We start from the raw sequence: 13,104 nt of genomic DNA, 5'->3' as shown, positions 1-13,104 counted from the left end.
CCGTCCCCGAATATGATTCTCTTATTGTCTTAATTGGAAATCCGGACAAGTTTCATCTGCCAAATGGAGCTGGGAGCTGCCAGCGACTAAAATATATGCAGGTGGGCGGAGTGAAAAGTTGCGAATCCCAGCAGGCCTGACATTTTCCAAAGCATTTTCCATGCAACTATTCTAAGCGGAACTTCTTGGGGAATATTTTTTGGATAAACAAAAATTTACATTAATAAAAAAATAAATAATAAATTTATTTTTAATTAAATGAGCACAATAGAAACTTTTATAGGTTTCTTAAAAAAATAAATTAAATTACTTACATTCATTTTGTTTAGTGGGTTTTCGAATTGATTATTATTGACTAAGCCAAGATACAAGTTATGTTTTTTGGATAAACACATTTTTTTTTGCAGGATTTAACATTAAATCTGTGTAAGCATAACATAAGGCCAAAGGCAAATTTATCAAAAACATCCCGCATGCATATTACAAGCTAAATGTCTTATTTATTTATTTTCCGCAAACTTACAAAAGGGTTTAATAGAAAGGTACTTTGATGATTTTCATTGAGAATATAGACAACTTTTTATTTCGTTCATTATATAATATTATAAATATAAATAATGAATATATGATTGAAAGTCCCACAATTTATTGCATTGCTTACATATCATAACAAACCAGAAAGAAAGCAAACCTCGAAAAGTCGAAGCTATGCCCATTTGTCCATTGTATTGTAATTTACTAATTGATAATATGTATTTTATATTACTTAAAATATCAACGCAAATTAATTTGAGCATAGATTATTTTTTCACGGACGTACATATCCCATAGCATCATGAAAATACTTTTTTATATGCTATTGAACAATTGTACACAGAAAATTGAAAATGTACATAATTGCTGCATTTATTTTCTTGAAATTGTATTGTATTTTAATAAATGATAACTTGTATATTATATTCCTATTGAAAAATGTACTTATGTTATACTACTAATCTTCATCTCCCGACTGTCTTATTGCTCTATTTATTATCTTTAAATATTATGGTTCTTTAATAAGTGATAATATGTTAATTATCTATTGAGTTGAAATTATAACGACCTTTTGTATAATTTGCTTATATAATACTACTAATCTTCATCTCCCGAAATTCCCCAGGATATCACTGCTCCATTTCCCAACGGGCTGTTCCGCCTGAGGGCTCTCGGCTCGGTGGTGTTCGGACTCGGATTCGGATTCGGATTCGGATTCTGTTCGGTTCGGTTCGGTTCGTTGGGTCTCGCTTCGCTTCGCCTGGAGTCCTGCTGCTGATGCTGGGCTTTCCTCAATGAACATACATGTGAGTGGGTGGTGGCAGGGGGGAGGGGGGTAGTGGGAGTGGGTCGGTGAGGCAAGGATGTGCGGCAGGCGGCAGGCGGCGATGCGAAGGCGACAGGGCTGGCTTTGGGCTTGGCTACAAATTTTTTTGTAACAGTCGCGCATATCCTCGCAGCGACACGCTCCTCCCCCCGCTCCCCCACTCCCCCTCACTGCCCCACCAAACACGGTCGCGCACAAGGACTCTCGGGTCTTCGGGGCATTCGGGCCTTCAGTCGCCCCTTCGGCTCGCCTGATAAGCTCCGGCATAGTCCTGCTCCTGGTCGTGGTCCTGCTCCTGCTCAGTGCCAAACTGTCAATCGTGTAGTGCGGTCATGTGGTGCGGAGCCAGCGTGCGCTCGCCTCCCATCATTATCGCCCTCTGAGTGGTCTTCAGTCCTCTCGAACCACAGCCACAGCCAGAACCAAACCAAACCAAACCAAACCGAATCCAAATCCGAAACGAACTAAAGGATTCCAGCGTCCAGGACCCCAGAATTTTTTGTTCTTGTTTCCGAATTTCCCTTTGCAACATTTAGCAAACAAAAAAAAAAATTTTTTTAAATAAGAAGTGCTCAAGTGCCAAAAAGAAAGAAGGAAAAGAAAAACACCGGAACCCATCCAGCTAAGCTGAAGAAAATATTTAATAAATGTGCCTCCGCCAAATTAGAGGAATAAATATTATATGTGCAATTGTTAATTTTTTTCGAGATTTTTTGTTTTTGTGCGGTTTGAACACGAGTGCGAACAGAACCACAAAAATAATAAAAAGCCAAGCCAACAATAACAGCATCAACAACAACAACAAAAACAAAAACAACAACAACAAAAAACAACAACAACAGATACAACTACAACTACAACCCACAACAAGGATGAAGGACTGCTGCAAATGTGCGTGAAATGTGACCAAAAAGCAGATGTAACTAACCAAAATCGTATATATTTTTAAGTATTTTTCTTTTTTTTTACACATTTTTGGTCGCTTCTCTTGTCCTCGTTTTTTTTTTATTTGCAGTTTGTGTACTATTTGCTAAGTGGGAATTATGCAGTCTTCTTCTAATCCAATTTGTGGCCCCAAAGTCAAGGCAACTACTATGTGTATGTTTCTGTGCCAATTAGTTGACAGATTACGCAAAACTAATGCCAACATTTAATTGCCAGTTGTTCCTTAGCCGCATTTCAGCATTTTTATTTATATAACACGACACATCCAGAGCCAATCTCCACCAGAAACCCCAAGAATCGCCGTATTCATCTCCCTTTCGACCCTAATAATATTGTGTGGCTGAGCTGGGTGAGGGGGGGAGAGGGGGTGAGAGAGGGAGGGGGAAAAATTACTCAATCGTTTTTGGTGTGTGTGTGGTGTGTGCGAGTGTGCGAGTGTGCCAGTGTGTGTCTGTCTGTGTGACAGTCCTTGTGCCACCCTCGATTTAGGCCTTTTGCCACTGCCGCCTCTTGTCTGCGCCTTGTTATTTTTACAGCTCCTTGAGCCACTGACCAAATTTCCTTTTCATTTTGCTTTTTTTTTTGCCCTGTAATTTCTTTGCTTATTTATTTTTTTTTGGGGGGGGGGGGCAGGCCCTCAAAACTCTATTAGCTTCATTATTAATAAAGTTTTCCCTTTTCTGCTCTGCCCTAATGATATTTTCTTGTATGGGAATTTTCAAAGTCGAGAATTTGCTGCCCGAGGGGTCGTCGGGAATTTGATGAGGGGTTGGCTTGAAAATTGAGTGATTATGGGTGTTGTGTTGGAATGCGGGCAATAATTTTGCCGATTTTTAGACCCTCATGTGTGCCTTTGTTGTATTTGGTAGATCATATATCTTAGCTTCACAACTTTTCCATTTTATGTGGCGCTTAGATGGAAAGATATATGTACTTCCGAACAAATTATTTAAATTATTATAACTTTATTTGTAAGTTCATGAAACAACTAAATTTTAAGCTAAAATTGTTTGCTAAAAAAAATGACTTTTTATATTCATTTGTTTGCCTAAAAGTCAGTTTTGTGTTGTAAAAGCTTTATGAAAATTATGACTACATTTTGCAGTATTTAATAAAATATTTGTATATCCAAAAGCTCAATGATTTTCATGACCAATGTGTCGAGAGCTCCAATTGTGCTACCAATTAACACCTTTTTGCGGTGGGTTAATGATATAGCTATGAGTAATGATGCGGTTAAGTCTACATGCTGCACTTTAATCGATGAATTTTGCTTTGCTTTTCAAACCTATAATTGGCAATCAAAAGAATTTGTCAGTATTCTGGAGAGGTAAAGTTACCAATTAAGTGGCATTTGTCTGCAGCACGATGGTTGCATTTTAATTAACGAAAATACGAAACCAAGTTTAATTTAATTGCCACATCGCTGTAAATTTTGGCGTTGCAAAATGGCCGGAATGAAACATTCGCACTGGTGCTTCCAACATTTTGCCATTTGTCGCTTGTGGAATATAAATTTGCCTGTCCCAACAGCAAAAACCTACATGTGAAATGGGAATAAACAGTGGTGGACAAAAAATAAGAAACGGTGTTTGTTGATTTCAATGGCATAAACCAATTTGACTTTTACCTTGTTCTGTATTATTAAATATTAAGTTAAATTTGCATATTAACAAAACAAATATTCTACAAATTAATATTGTTGTTTTTCTTTTATGAAAATTAATTTAAATTAATTTTATCTCAATTCTTATTACGTATTATTATTATATTTGAAATTAAAAATACGTGACTATTTAAATAACTATTTGAATTTTTTAGAGATAATCAATAATAGTGACATGTAAATAATTGTGTGTTATTTTTGTTTTTCGTATATTGCAATTTTGAAACTTGAGAATTTAAGGAGAAGACGGGCATTCAATTAAGTGTGGAGTTTGATATTCCCTGATTATTCAAAATTAATTATCTCAAGCGTTCCATCTTATGTGTAACTTATAGCCCAAATTACATTTAGGCCTAGAGTATCTTTTAATGGATTAAATGTATTAAGATGTAAATACCTTACAGTTTAATACATCTATTGTTGGTCTCCCTAAGAAGTAAATACAATAAAAGCGTTTGCTGATTGGCTTGCATACTTTAATCAACTAATAATAAAATTAAATTATAAAATTCTTTTAGAAACCAAATTTAACCGAAATTTTATTAAGTTAAGCATTAGTTTTGATTTATTTTTTAAAAGAATGATAGCTTATCAATTAAGCAAATATGTATTTCAGTTTTAAGTCGATGATTAAGAGACTTTAAATAGATAGTTTTTATTGACAGAAAATTAATTCCGAACAGAATTGTTTTTGAGATTAAGCTGGCTGTAGCCTATTATTGTGTCCAATACTTTACACACTCAGCGGACGTGGGGAAGCCCCATTGACGCGGTGTTCCACTGACGTTGACGTTGCCCATACGCCGTGTATGCCCGCCTGAAAAACGTTGGCCTGTTTGTTTGCAGCGCCGCTGGTCGTTTTGTGACTTTGATGGGCAAAAACTCAATGCGGGCGGCTCTTTGGTGGAAGCTTTTTAGCCAGATTGGCTGCTGATTTTGCTGTTGATGCTATTTTCGTTCGGGGCTGTGAATGAATGTCATAATCGATAATTTAATGTGCAAAGTGGCTGCTAGCCTGCCGGGCTTTTATTTTAGGTCGTGTTTTCCTTATTTCCTCCTTTTTTTTTTTGCTCTCTAGCCCATTTTATTTATATTTTTCGCCGCTTATTTTTTTTAGCCTAGTCCGGCCATAAACGTGTTTAATTAATGGCAATGACACAAGCACTCGCACACTCACACACACACACAGGGATTAAGAAGAAGAAGGGGAGAGAAGGGCAGAGAAAGAGAGACTGGATAAAGCGGGGGAAGAGGGAGGGGGGGAAAGGAGAAGGAGAAGGAGAGAGAATAAAATGACACTCGGCCAGTCACATTCAAAATGTTCACAAAATAAACACTAAAGCAGAAGCGGCAAAAGTAAGACACACACACACTCGCATTTGCAGGATGCTTGAGTAGAAGTAGAAGAATAAGAATAAGAGGAAGCAGGGGGACGGGGGACGGGAGAGGGGAGAGGGGGTGGTAGAGAGCGTGGAGAAAGCGCGAAGAAAGAGACACTGAGAGAGAGTCGAAGAAAAATGCCAACGATGCCGACTATGTGGAAGGACAATGGCAAGCAGACGACATCTTTGCCAGTAAGTGTGAATGTATCTGTGTAAAGGACTCTCTTCCCCCGCGTATGTGTGTGAGTGTGTGCTGGTGTGTTTGTGTGACAGCTATAATAATAAAATCCTAGAAGACCATGTGTGTGCTTCTCTCCGTCTCTCCGTCTCTCCGTCTCTCTTTATGCGAATGCCAAAAGGAAATGCCAAGAAATGAAGTGCTTCTCCCCCACACAAGCACACAACTCACACAGGACTCACACTCTGTGACTGAGTGTGTGTGTGTGTGTGTGTGTGTGAGCCCTACAATTACATAATATGGTACGCGCATAAGACGAAAAGTATTGTTAAAGCCTTTTTTGATTTCATCGTGCATTCGCAGCTGGCATGGAAAACTATGCCACGCCGGGCGGAGATTTCCCTTTTTATTGATTGAATGGCACTCGCTGAAGTGGGTGGGGCTTTGGGGGTGGGGGTGTGGGTGTGGGCGGTGGTGTGATTCCGCCCGCTTGAGCCCCAAGTGAAAGTGAACTGAATTTCAGCTCAGCTCCTTAACACGTCCTTACTTTGTTCGTGTGTGTACGCTCAACTTAAATGCATTTGTGCACAGGGCAAAAAGCAAACATTTTCTATTCTCATGTGGCTTACTTTCAGTTGTAATGTAATAAATAATATTAACACATTTTTACAATAACAATCATAAATTGGGATGATAAAAAAAAAGTTTATGACATTTGAGCTTGTAAAAATGATCATAACCTTTTACATATTTTATTATTTTGTGAGTTTAATTTAAGAATGAGTCACTTAATTTTCGGGGTTATGAAAAATTAGTAAAACTCTTTAAAAATAACAGACAAATTTTATTTAATATTTTATCATAAGCTCCTTTTCACGTATTCACAATTACTTACAATTTGTTTACTTTTGGACTACAAGCTTATCGAAATAAGGTTAACAATTTGGTCATTTCTATATTGGAAGTAGTTCAAAAAATATTACAAATGTATATTTAATATAACAAAAAGGACTAGAAGTTCTTGAAAACAACCAAGTATACAAAAATGATTTGTTTTTAATGATTGGAATTAATTTAAATGATTCGAAAATCGCCATTGTTTTTTTGTAGATCCTCCGAATGTCCATAGATTGCAGGTGTGTCATATTTTTTTTATGGGGTAAAAACAATGTATGGAAAAACTTAAGATTACCAATTTTCTACTGTATTTTTTCTCCTCTGTCTGCGTGTGTGTGTGTGTGTGTTTCAGCTGTGGCTGTGTACGTTTGTCCTACTGCCCTAATGAAATTACAGAGTCCAACGATGAGCTGCCAACGCAGAAAATGCACTCAGAGCGGACACATACACATTCAAAAAATACACACAGACAGCCAAGGAGCGACTGCATTGCAATGCATTGTAACCCTGTCACACACACACTGGCACACACACACTCGCACGCACACACACACTGATAGTGGTCGACACCGATAGTGTGTGCTTTTTCATAAATTGCATTTAGTTGGCCAAGTTTTTTGTTACTTTTCAGTTGATTTGATTTTATGGTCTGCCAGGACCTGTGTCCTCGTGCGAACGAGTTTGGTGTGCAGACTGCGTACTGCGGACTCCGGACTCCGGAGTCCTGAGTCCGGGCAAATGTGTCCGTAATGGATGCCAAGTTGAAAAAGGTTTTATAGAGATTATTTATAAATGTTATTACGCTGCCGAGAATGTAAAAGAGCCCGCCGGGACTGTGAGAAAAGAGGAGATTTGATCGTTTAAAAAGAGTTGAGCACTGCATATTTTTACAATGCGATTTTTTCGCTTTGTTTCGGCTGCCAAATGAGAATAATAGGAAAGTGAATGGTTGAAAATAAAGAAAGAATTAAATAAATAAATGGGATAAATGTTCTGATATATGTATGTAGATGATATACAGAGGCTTTTGGGAGAAATATACTTTTAAATTTATACAATTTGTTATTATACTTTTTCACATTCATTGAATTTTTCGCTTTTAATTAATATTGAATATTCAATTGTTGTTAATAATATTTTTCAATTACCCTTTATTTATTGAGCCAAGTTTGGCAAATGTTCTTAACTACCTTTTTAACAAATATAGTTAATAACTAACATTTATTATTTAAAATTGTTGTAGAACTTAAAAGGAACCCAAATTTAAACAGGAAATTGTAATGTTAGTTCATTCATTTCCATCCATTTTAATATTTTTTTTGCTCTTATGTGTCTGTTTAATATAAAACCTTTAACAAGCTCTTTCCATCCCCTAAAACCACCCACTTAAGCTCCACTTTTTTTACCCAGTTACTTGAATTTTACTTCCAGCATTTTTTTTTTGGGGTCCCTGTTTACCTTAACTTTCGATTACCCGTGAAGCCAAAATACCGAGAACCATAAAAATCGTTGTTACCTTCGTTAAGCTGGAGGGAAGCGTCTTCATTTGGTCTCCTTTTGCTGCTATGCTGCTTTGGTCCTTTGGATCCTTTGGTTGACTTGGTGGCTGAATGGCTGAATGGCTGGGGGACTCGAGAACTGACTTCTGGCCACCATTTCCGTGTGCTGTCCTAACAAAACCGGCAACTAACTCATTTGCCAGTCAGCTTTATCGCCGCATCTTGGCTACTGCGTGGTACGTGCCTATTAGCCGGGACGTGTTTCATTCGAATGCCGGGTTCGCCGTGTAACAGACACTCCTTACCATTAATTTCCATTTTGATTGGTACCCATACACACACACACACACAAACACACACACACTCACTCCCACAATCGACCTTTTTTGTTTCATCTCGGACGGCGAATCAATCAAACATAATTTACTGCGTTATGCAAAAATGAATCTTGATGGTTTCTGCTTTTTTGTACAATTTTTATTTAATTATGCTGCCCGCCGAGAAATTGATTGTATGCCTCAGTCGGCGCAGCTGCAATCAATCACGGTATTCGCCTTAAAAGGGTTGCAGACCCTTCCTTGCACACACATTCCGCACTCGGGTCAAAGGCTATAATAAGATGACCCATCTCCCCACTACTTCCCCCTTCGTTTGAAGAAACATTGCCTGCCATTGCGATATTTTTAGAAGGTTAATTGGACCAACGTCGGCCAAGTAAATAAATTATCTTTGGGCCTTTAGTCACTTTTTTAAAGTTTTTTGAATCGGTTTATAGTGGCATTTCGGTAGTGCTGAAACCATTCACAATGTAAAAGATAAAGTCAAGTGCTTCCCTTAGCCACTATTATCAATTAAAATAATAATTATTAAATAATTATAATAATTTTTAAATGTAACGGTGATATTTTTTAAAATCACATGAAATAATATAATATTTTCTGTACCCTTAAATCACTATATAAAAGCTTTAGTTTGCCTTGAAAAAACGTAGAAAAAACTTGAAAATACGGAAGCATTAATCAATTAGCTTCCAATGAAACATCTTATTTATACATATCCAAAAGGTGGGCCACTTCAGGGTATGGATTGGGGTATACCCCCCCTCTCCACTTGAAGGCAGCCAAATGACTTGAAGAAGCCCCTGTAAATGCACACCAGGGACCCTGCGGCGTCCATGAAAAAAAGCACACATGAAAACACCCACTAAACCCCCCCCGGCCCCTCTCCCCCCTCCCTTCTTTTTGGGGGGTGTTTGCATGGCCTTTTGCGTGTGTGCGGACATGAGGCATGTCAAATAGTTGTCAATTATTTTTATTACAATTTCCCTTTTTGTGTTTGCGCCTCGACTTGACTTGAGTTGGCTTGTTTTCAAACCCCCCCCCTGTTTGCTGCCACACCAGCACCCCCTCCCCCTCCTCCATCGGCCTGCGAGGCACCTTCAGTCGCACTTCGTCACGCCCCTGCACTGTGTCCTTTTATTTTACACAAAACCAACACATGTAAGCTTGTCAGGATGCCTGTACACGGAAAGAATCGGTCTTCAAAAATGATCGATGGGCTCTAAATTCACTTGAATACAAGACATTATCTTGGGTTCTTTAAGTGGGTGTGGAATTCAACACAAAATATATGCCTTAAATGAATCAAATAAGATGACAAAATATATTTAAAATATCCTTTAAAATCTATAAGTAGTTTGTTATCCTCAAAAAATTGGGCCCAGCTTTTAAGGACATTTTATGTTTCCTTATAATTCTATAGCACCCCTGATTAATTGCTCAGCTTATGGTATTGAAATAAATAACTGAATTCTCTTTAAGAACTTACAAAATTGTTTAAGATGTATACAGATTTTTGTGGATCAACAATGTTTTTATTTAAAGCATAAATTACATTTTTGTAGCTCAAATATAGGGGGGTGCCCCAGAAATCAGTAAAAAATATATACTCTCGAACTCAAAATATATTGTGGCAAACTCTCAGACAAATTTATATGTGATTTCATACCGCAAGTGAGTTTCTTTTATCTTTTCCAATTGGTTGTAATATTTTCTTTGTGTGCACAAATAAGTATAAGTGTATGCATACGTGTGGTACTATATGTTTTGGTGTGTTTCTGTGTGTTTTGCCTTTTTTAACGCATTTATTATTTCGACGAGCGTCTTTTGTTGATTGCCAGTGAGGACGGTGCGCGGCATTTCGCCTTTCATTCGGCGTCCTTCGTCCTTCGTCCTTCGACGGAGCTGGGGTTCAAGTGTAGGCTTAATTGGCATTCATCTCCCAGTCGCGCGAGTGTGCGAGTGTGTGTGTGCGAGTGTGTGTGTGTGTGTGGGTCCGTATTTTATAATTTTTCCATTTCTCTCCGCCTCGCTCATTGCATACACATTTCAGCTTCCTGCTGCGGCACTTTGCCTTCTTCTCTGTTGCTTTTTACGCTTTCGTGCGCATTGTGCTCACTTTTCCTGCCATTCGCGTAATTGTGTGTGTGTGAGTGCGTGCGCGGCTGTGTGTGTGCGTGCGCCATTTGATGGAAACAAGCTCAGCCAGCTGAGTCCTTTTCTGAGCTGGTTACCTTTTTTCTCTCACTGCACGGGGAAAAACCAGTCCACAAAGCTATGTTTTACATAATAATCAAATATTTCTTACCGTTTATGGTACAATATATATACATGGTAGTATATACAATATATTATTGTACCATATGCCTGGTAGTGTTATAATCTAATCAAAATTTCCAAGTTCTTAAGGAGTAAACTAAAAAATTTTCTAAAATATAAGTCATACAAATTAAACTAACAAATACAAATTTGACTAACATTAGTTTCAATACCTATTTATTTATTTTTCAATCAATAAAAAAGTCAATCAATATTCAAACTATTTCGGAACGTAATTTGGCTTACTAAAGGTTATTTGAATATAACTAAATAAAAATTAAAATCTGCTTTTAACTTACCATAAAGACAGAAACACACAATCACCCTTACTTTGTAGCCAAGTACTAAAGAACATTTGCAATATTCTATAAGCCACCATTACTTTTCCAAAAAATCTTAAAAGGAAATTATCTAAAGGTTATTAGAGCATCATTATCTTGACATATTTTTCATTCATTTGGTTGATGTGCATATCGAAGTGGCTTTTTTCTCTTTGTGCATGTTGTGTCGCCAGTCTTAACAACAAATTCAAATCCAGCGGAAGTAATTTGACGCACATGCGGGGGTCCTGACTGACTAACTGCGACCTAGCCCCGCCCACCGCCCACCGCCCACCGCCCACCGTTCGCCGTTCAACGTTCATCATTTGAATTTGAATTGACAGGCGGAGGACGAGTTGGGAAATGGGAAACGGGAAAGCGGGGTTTGGGGGTATGGGGATTGGGCCACCGAACGAGTTGATGCCAATTATGTGTGTGCGTGCCGCTCTCTGTGGGTGCGAAAATATGCTCCTTGCATACCTTCCACCCCACGCCAGATTTTATTTGCCCCAATTAAATATTTAAGCTAATTAGCCCACACTTCACGGCCAGACAAAAGTTGATTGATGCGAGGCGTTAAATAATTATGCCGCCTTTCGCCTCCTTTTTGGCTGAGCGGTGCAATTAAGTGCAAAGGCATTAAGGGGCCAATCCAATGAAGTGTGTCGGTGTGAATGAAAGTGGATATGGAAATGGAAATGTAAATCAAAATGGAGGACAGGAAACGGGCTGTCATGTGTGTGTGTGTGTGTGTTTGAGTGAAAGTGAAGGGCGGATGTGTTAGAACGCCATTGTACTTCGGATTGGATTATCAAATTCTCAATGAAAAGACGGCATTCGCAGCATTTGATGTTCGAGCCAATCGAGTCGGCACTTGTCAATAACTTATTTATGCGTTTGTTTTGTTGGTCGAACAGGATGAAAAATCAATTGGCTTAAAATACATTTTGATAAAGATAGACGAGCAGTTTCATGCATGCATATTTTATAGGACATTTTTTGTAAACGTCCTTGATTTCCCATTTTTCCCACATTTCGTTTTATTCTTTTAGACATTTTGCACAGGGCTCCGGAATATTTAATAAAGCTGTTAAATAAATAAATATAGGCTGTTCAATGGATTTAAAATTGTATTTTATGCATTGTAAGCAAACTTTCATTTCGACTTTTGTACATTTATTTGGAATAATTGATAAAGTTTTAAATATATTTTCAATTTCAATTTTTCAATTATTCAATTATATGAATTAAATCATAGCGATTTGCAAGCCTTCAAGATGTTTACATAGGATAGTCATTAACTCTTTGATATAACTTTTTAGCTTTATTATATTTATTTTTTGAGAGTTATTTCTACTTAAGTTGCGAGGAAATTTAACTGGAAAATATTGAGATTGGTACACATAGTATTTTTTTCTAGTAATATTTATTTGCTTCGGGACATATTTTGCAAGTAGCCGAATATTTGACAAGTATATAAAACAGTTAAAAAGCTCAAGCGATTGTGGCTTAGAAAACTAAATGCTTTATTGGCTTTATTATAATAAAAAACGGAATATGTTTAATAGTGCAAACAAATAAACCACTTGTTGGTTGAATAAATAAATAAATCTGTATATTATGTGTATATTTTTGTACCTTTATTAAAGCTATAATCCAGTGTAGTTGAGTGAAACGATTGCAATTCCCTTTCGTAATTTATCGTTATCGAAGCGACAGGTCCAGTGGGAATGCTTTATTATCCCGGCCTCTGGCTGTGTTAAGCCAATTCAGGCTAATCTTGCCCCGCCCGCCAATTGCATTAAATCGCCCCGGACACGCGGCGTATGCGTAATGTGGCGCTTGGATGCGATTGAGCAAAATTAAGCGCCCGCCAACTGGCAGCCACCAACAGCAGTACGGCCATTAATTTCCATTGCCGCTGCCATTAAAACGTTTTTCAATTTTTCAAACCGTGGCAAGGTGGAAAGGAGCAGGATCAGCAGCCGGAGCAGGAGCAGGAGCAGGAGCAGGAGCAGGAGAGCCAGAAAAAGTTGCGACATTGAAAAATTGTTGAGCCAGCCGGGGATAAGCAGTCGACAAGCCAGCGCACATTTAGAGCAAGGCCTGTGGGTGGAAGTCCTTAATTCAGCACCACCCACTCGAAGATGGGTAATTACAGCGATTGCCACCATTGCCTATCGAACGGTTGCCGGCGCAA

The 13,104-nt window shown here is 38.1% G+C and overlaps 1 protein-coding gene across 1 annotated transcript in view; it reads left to right on the top strand.

Moving 5' to 3' along the window:
• Positions 1–1,677: 1,677 nt before the first annotated feature.
• Positions 1,678–13,104, top strand: part of LOC108040502 (pneumococcal serine-rich repeat protein) — a 53,825-nt gene continuing 42,398 nt past the window's right edge. The window contains exon 1 of the mRNA XM_017117992.2: positions 1,678–2,251. The gene's annotated coding sequence lies outside the window, so the exon portion shown is untranslated. The remainder of the gene's footprint in view (positions 2,252–13,104) is intronic.

This window comes from Drosophila rhopaloa, unplaced genomic scaffold, assembly GCF_018152115.1.
Source record: "Drosophila rhopaloa isolate 14029-0021.01 unplaced genomic scaffold, ASM1815211v1 contig_3, whole genome shotgun sequence".
Classification (NCBI taxonomy): Eukaryota; Metazoa; Arthropoda; class Insecta; order Diptera; family Drosophilidae; genus Drosophila; species Drosophila rhopaloa.
The sequence above is the reverse complement of the archived record's forward strand: the minus strand, read 5'-3'. Positions and strand labels throughout refer to the sequence as shown.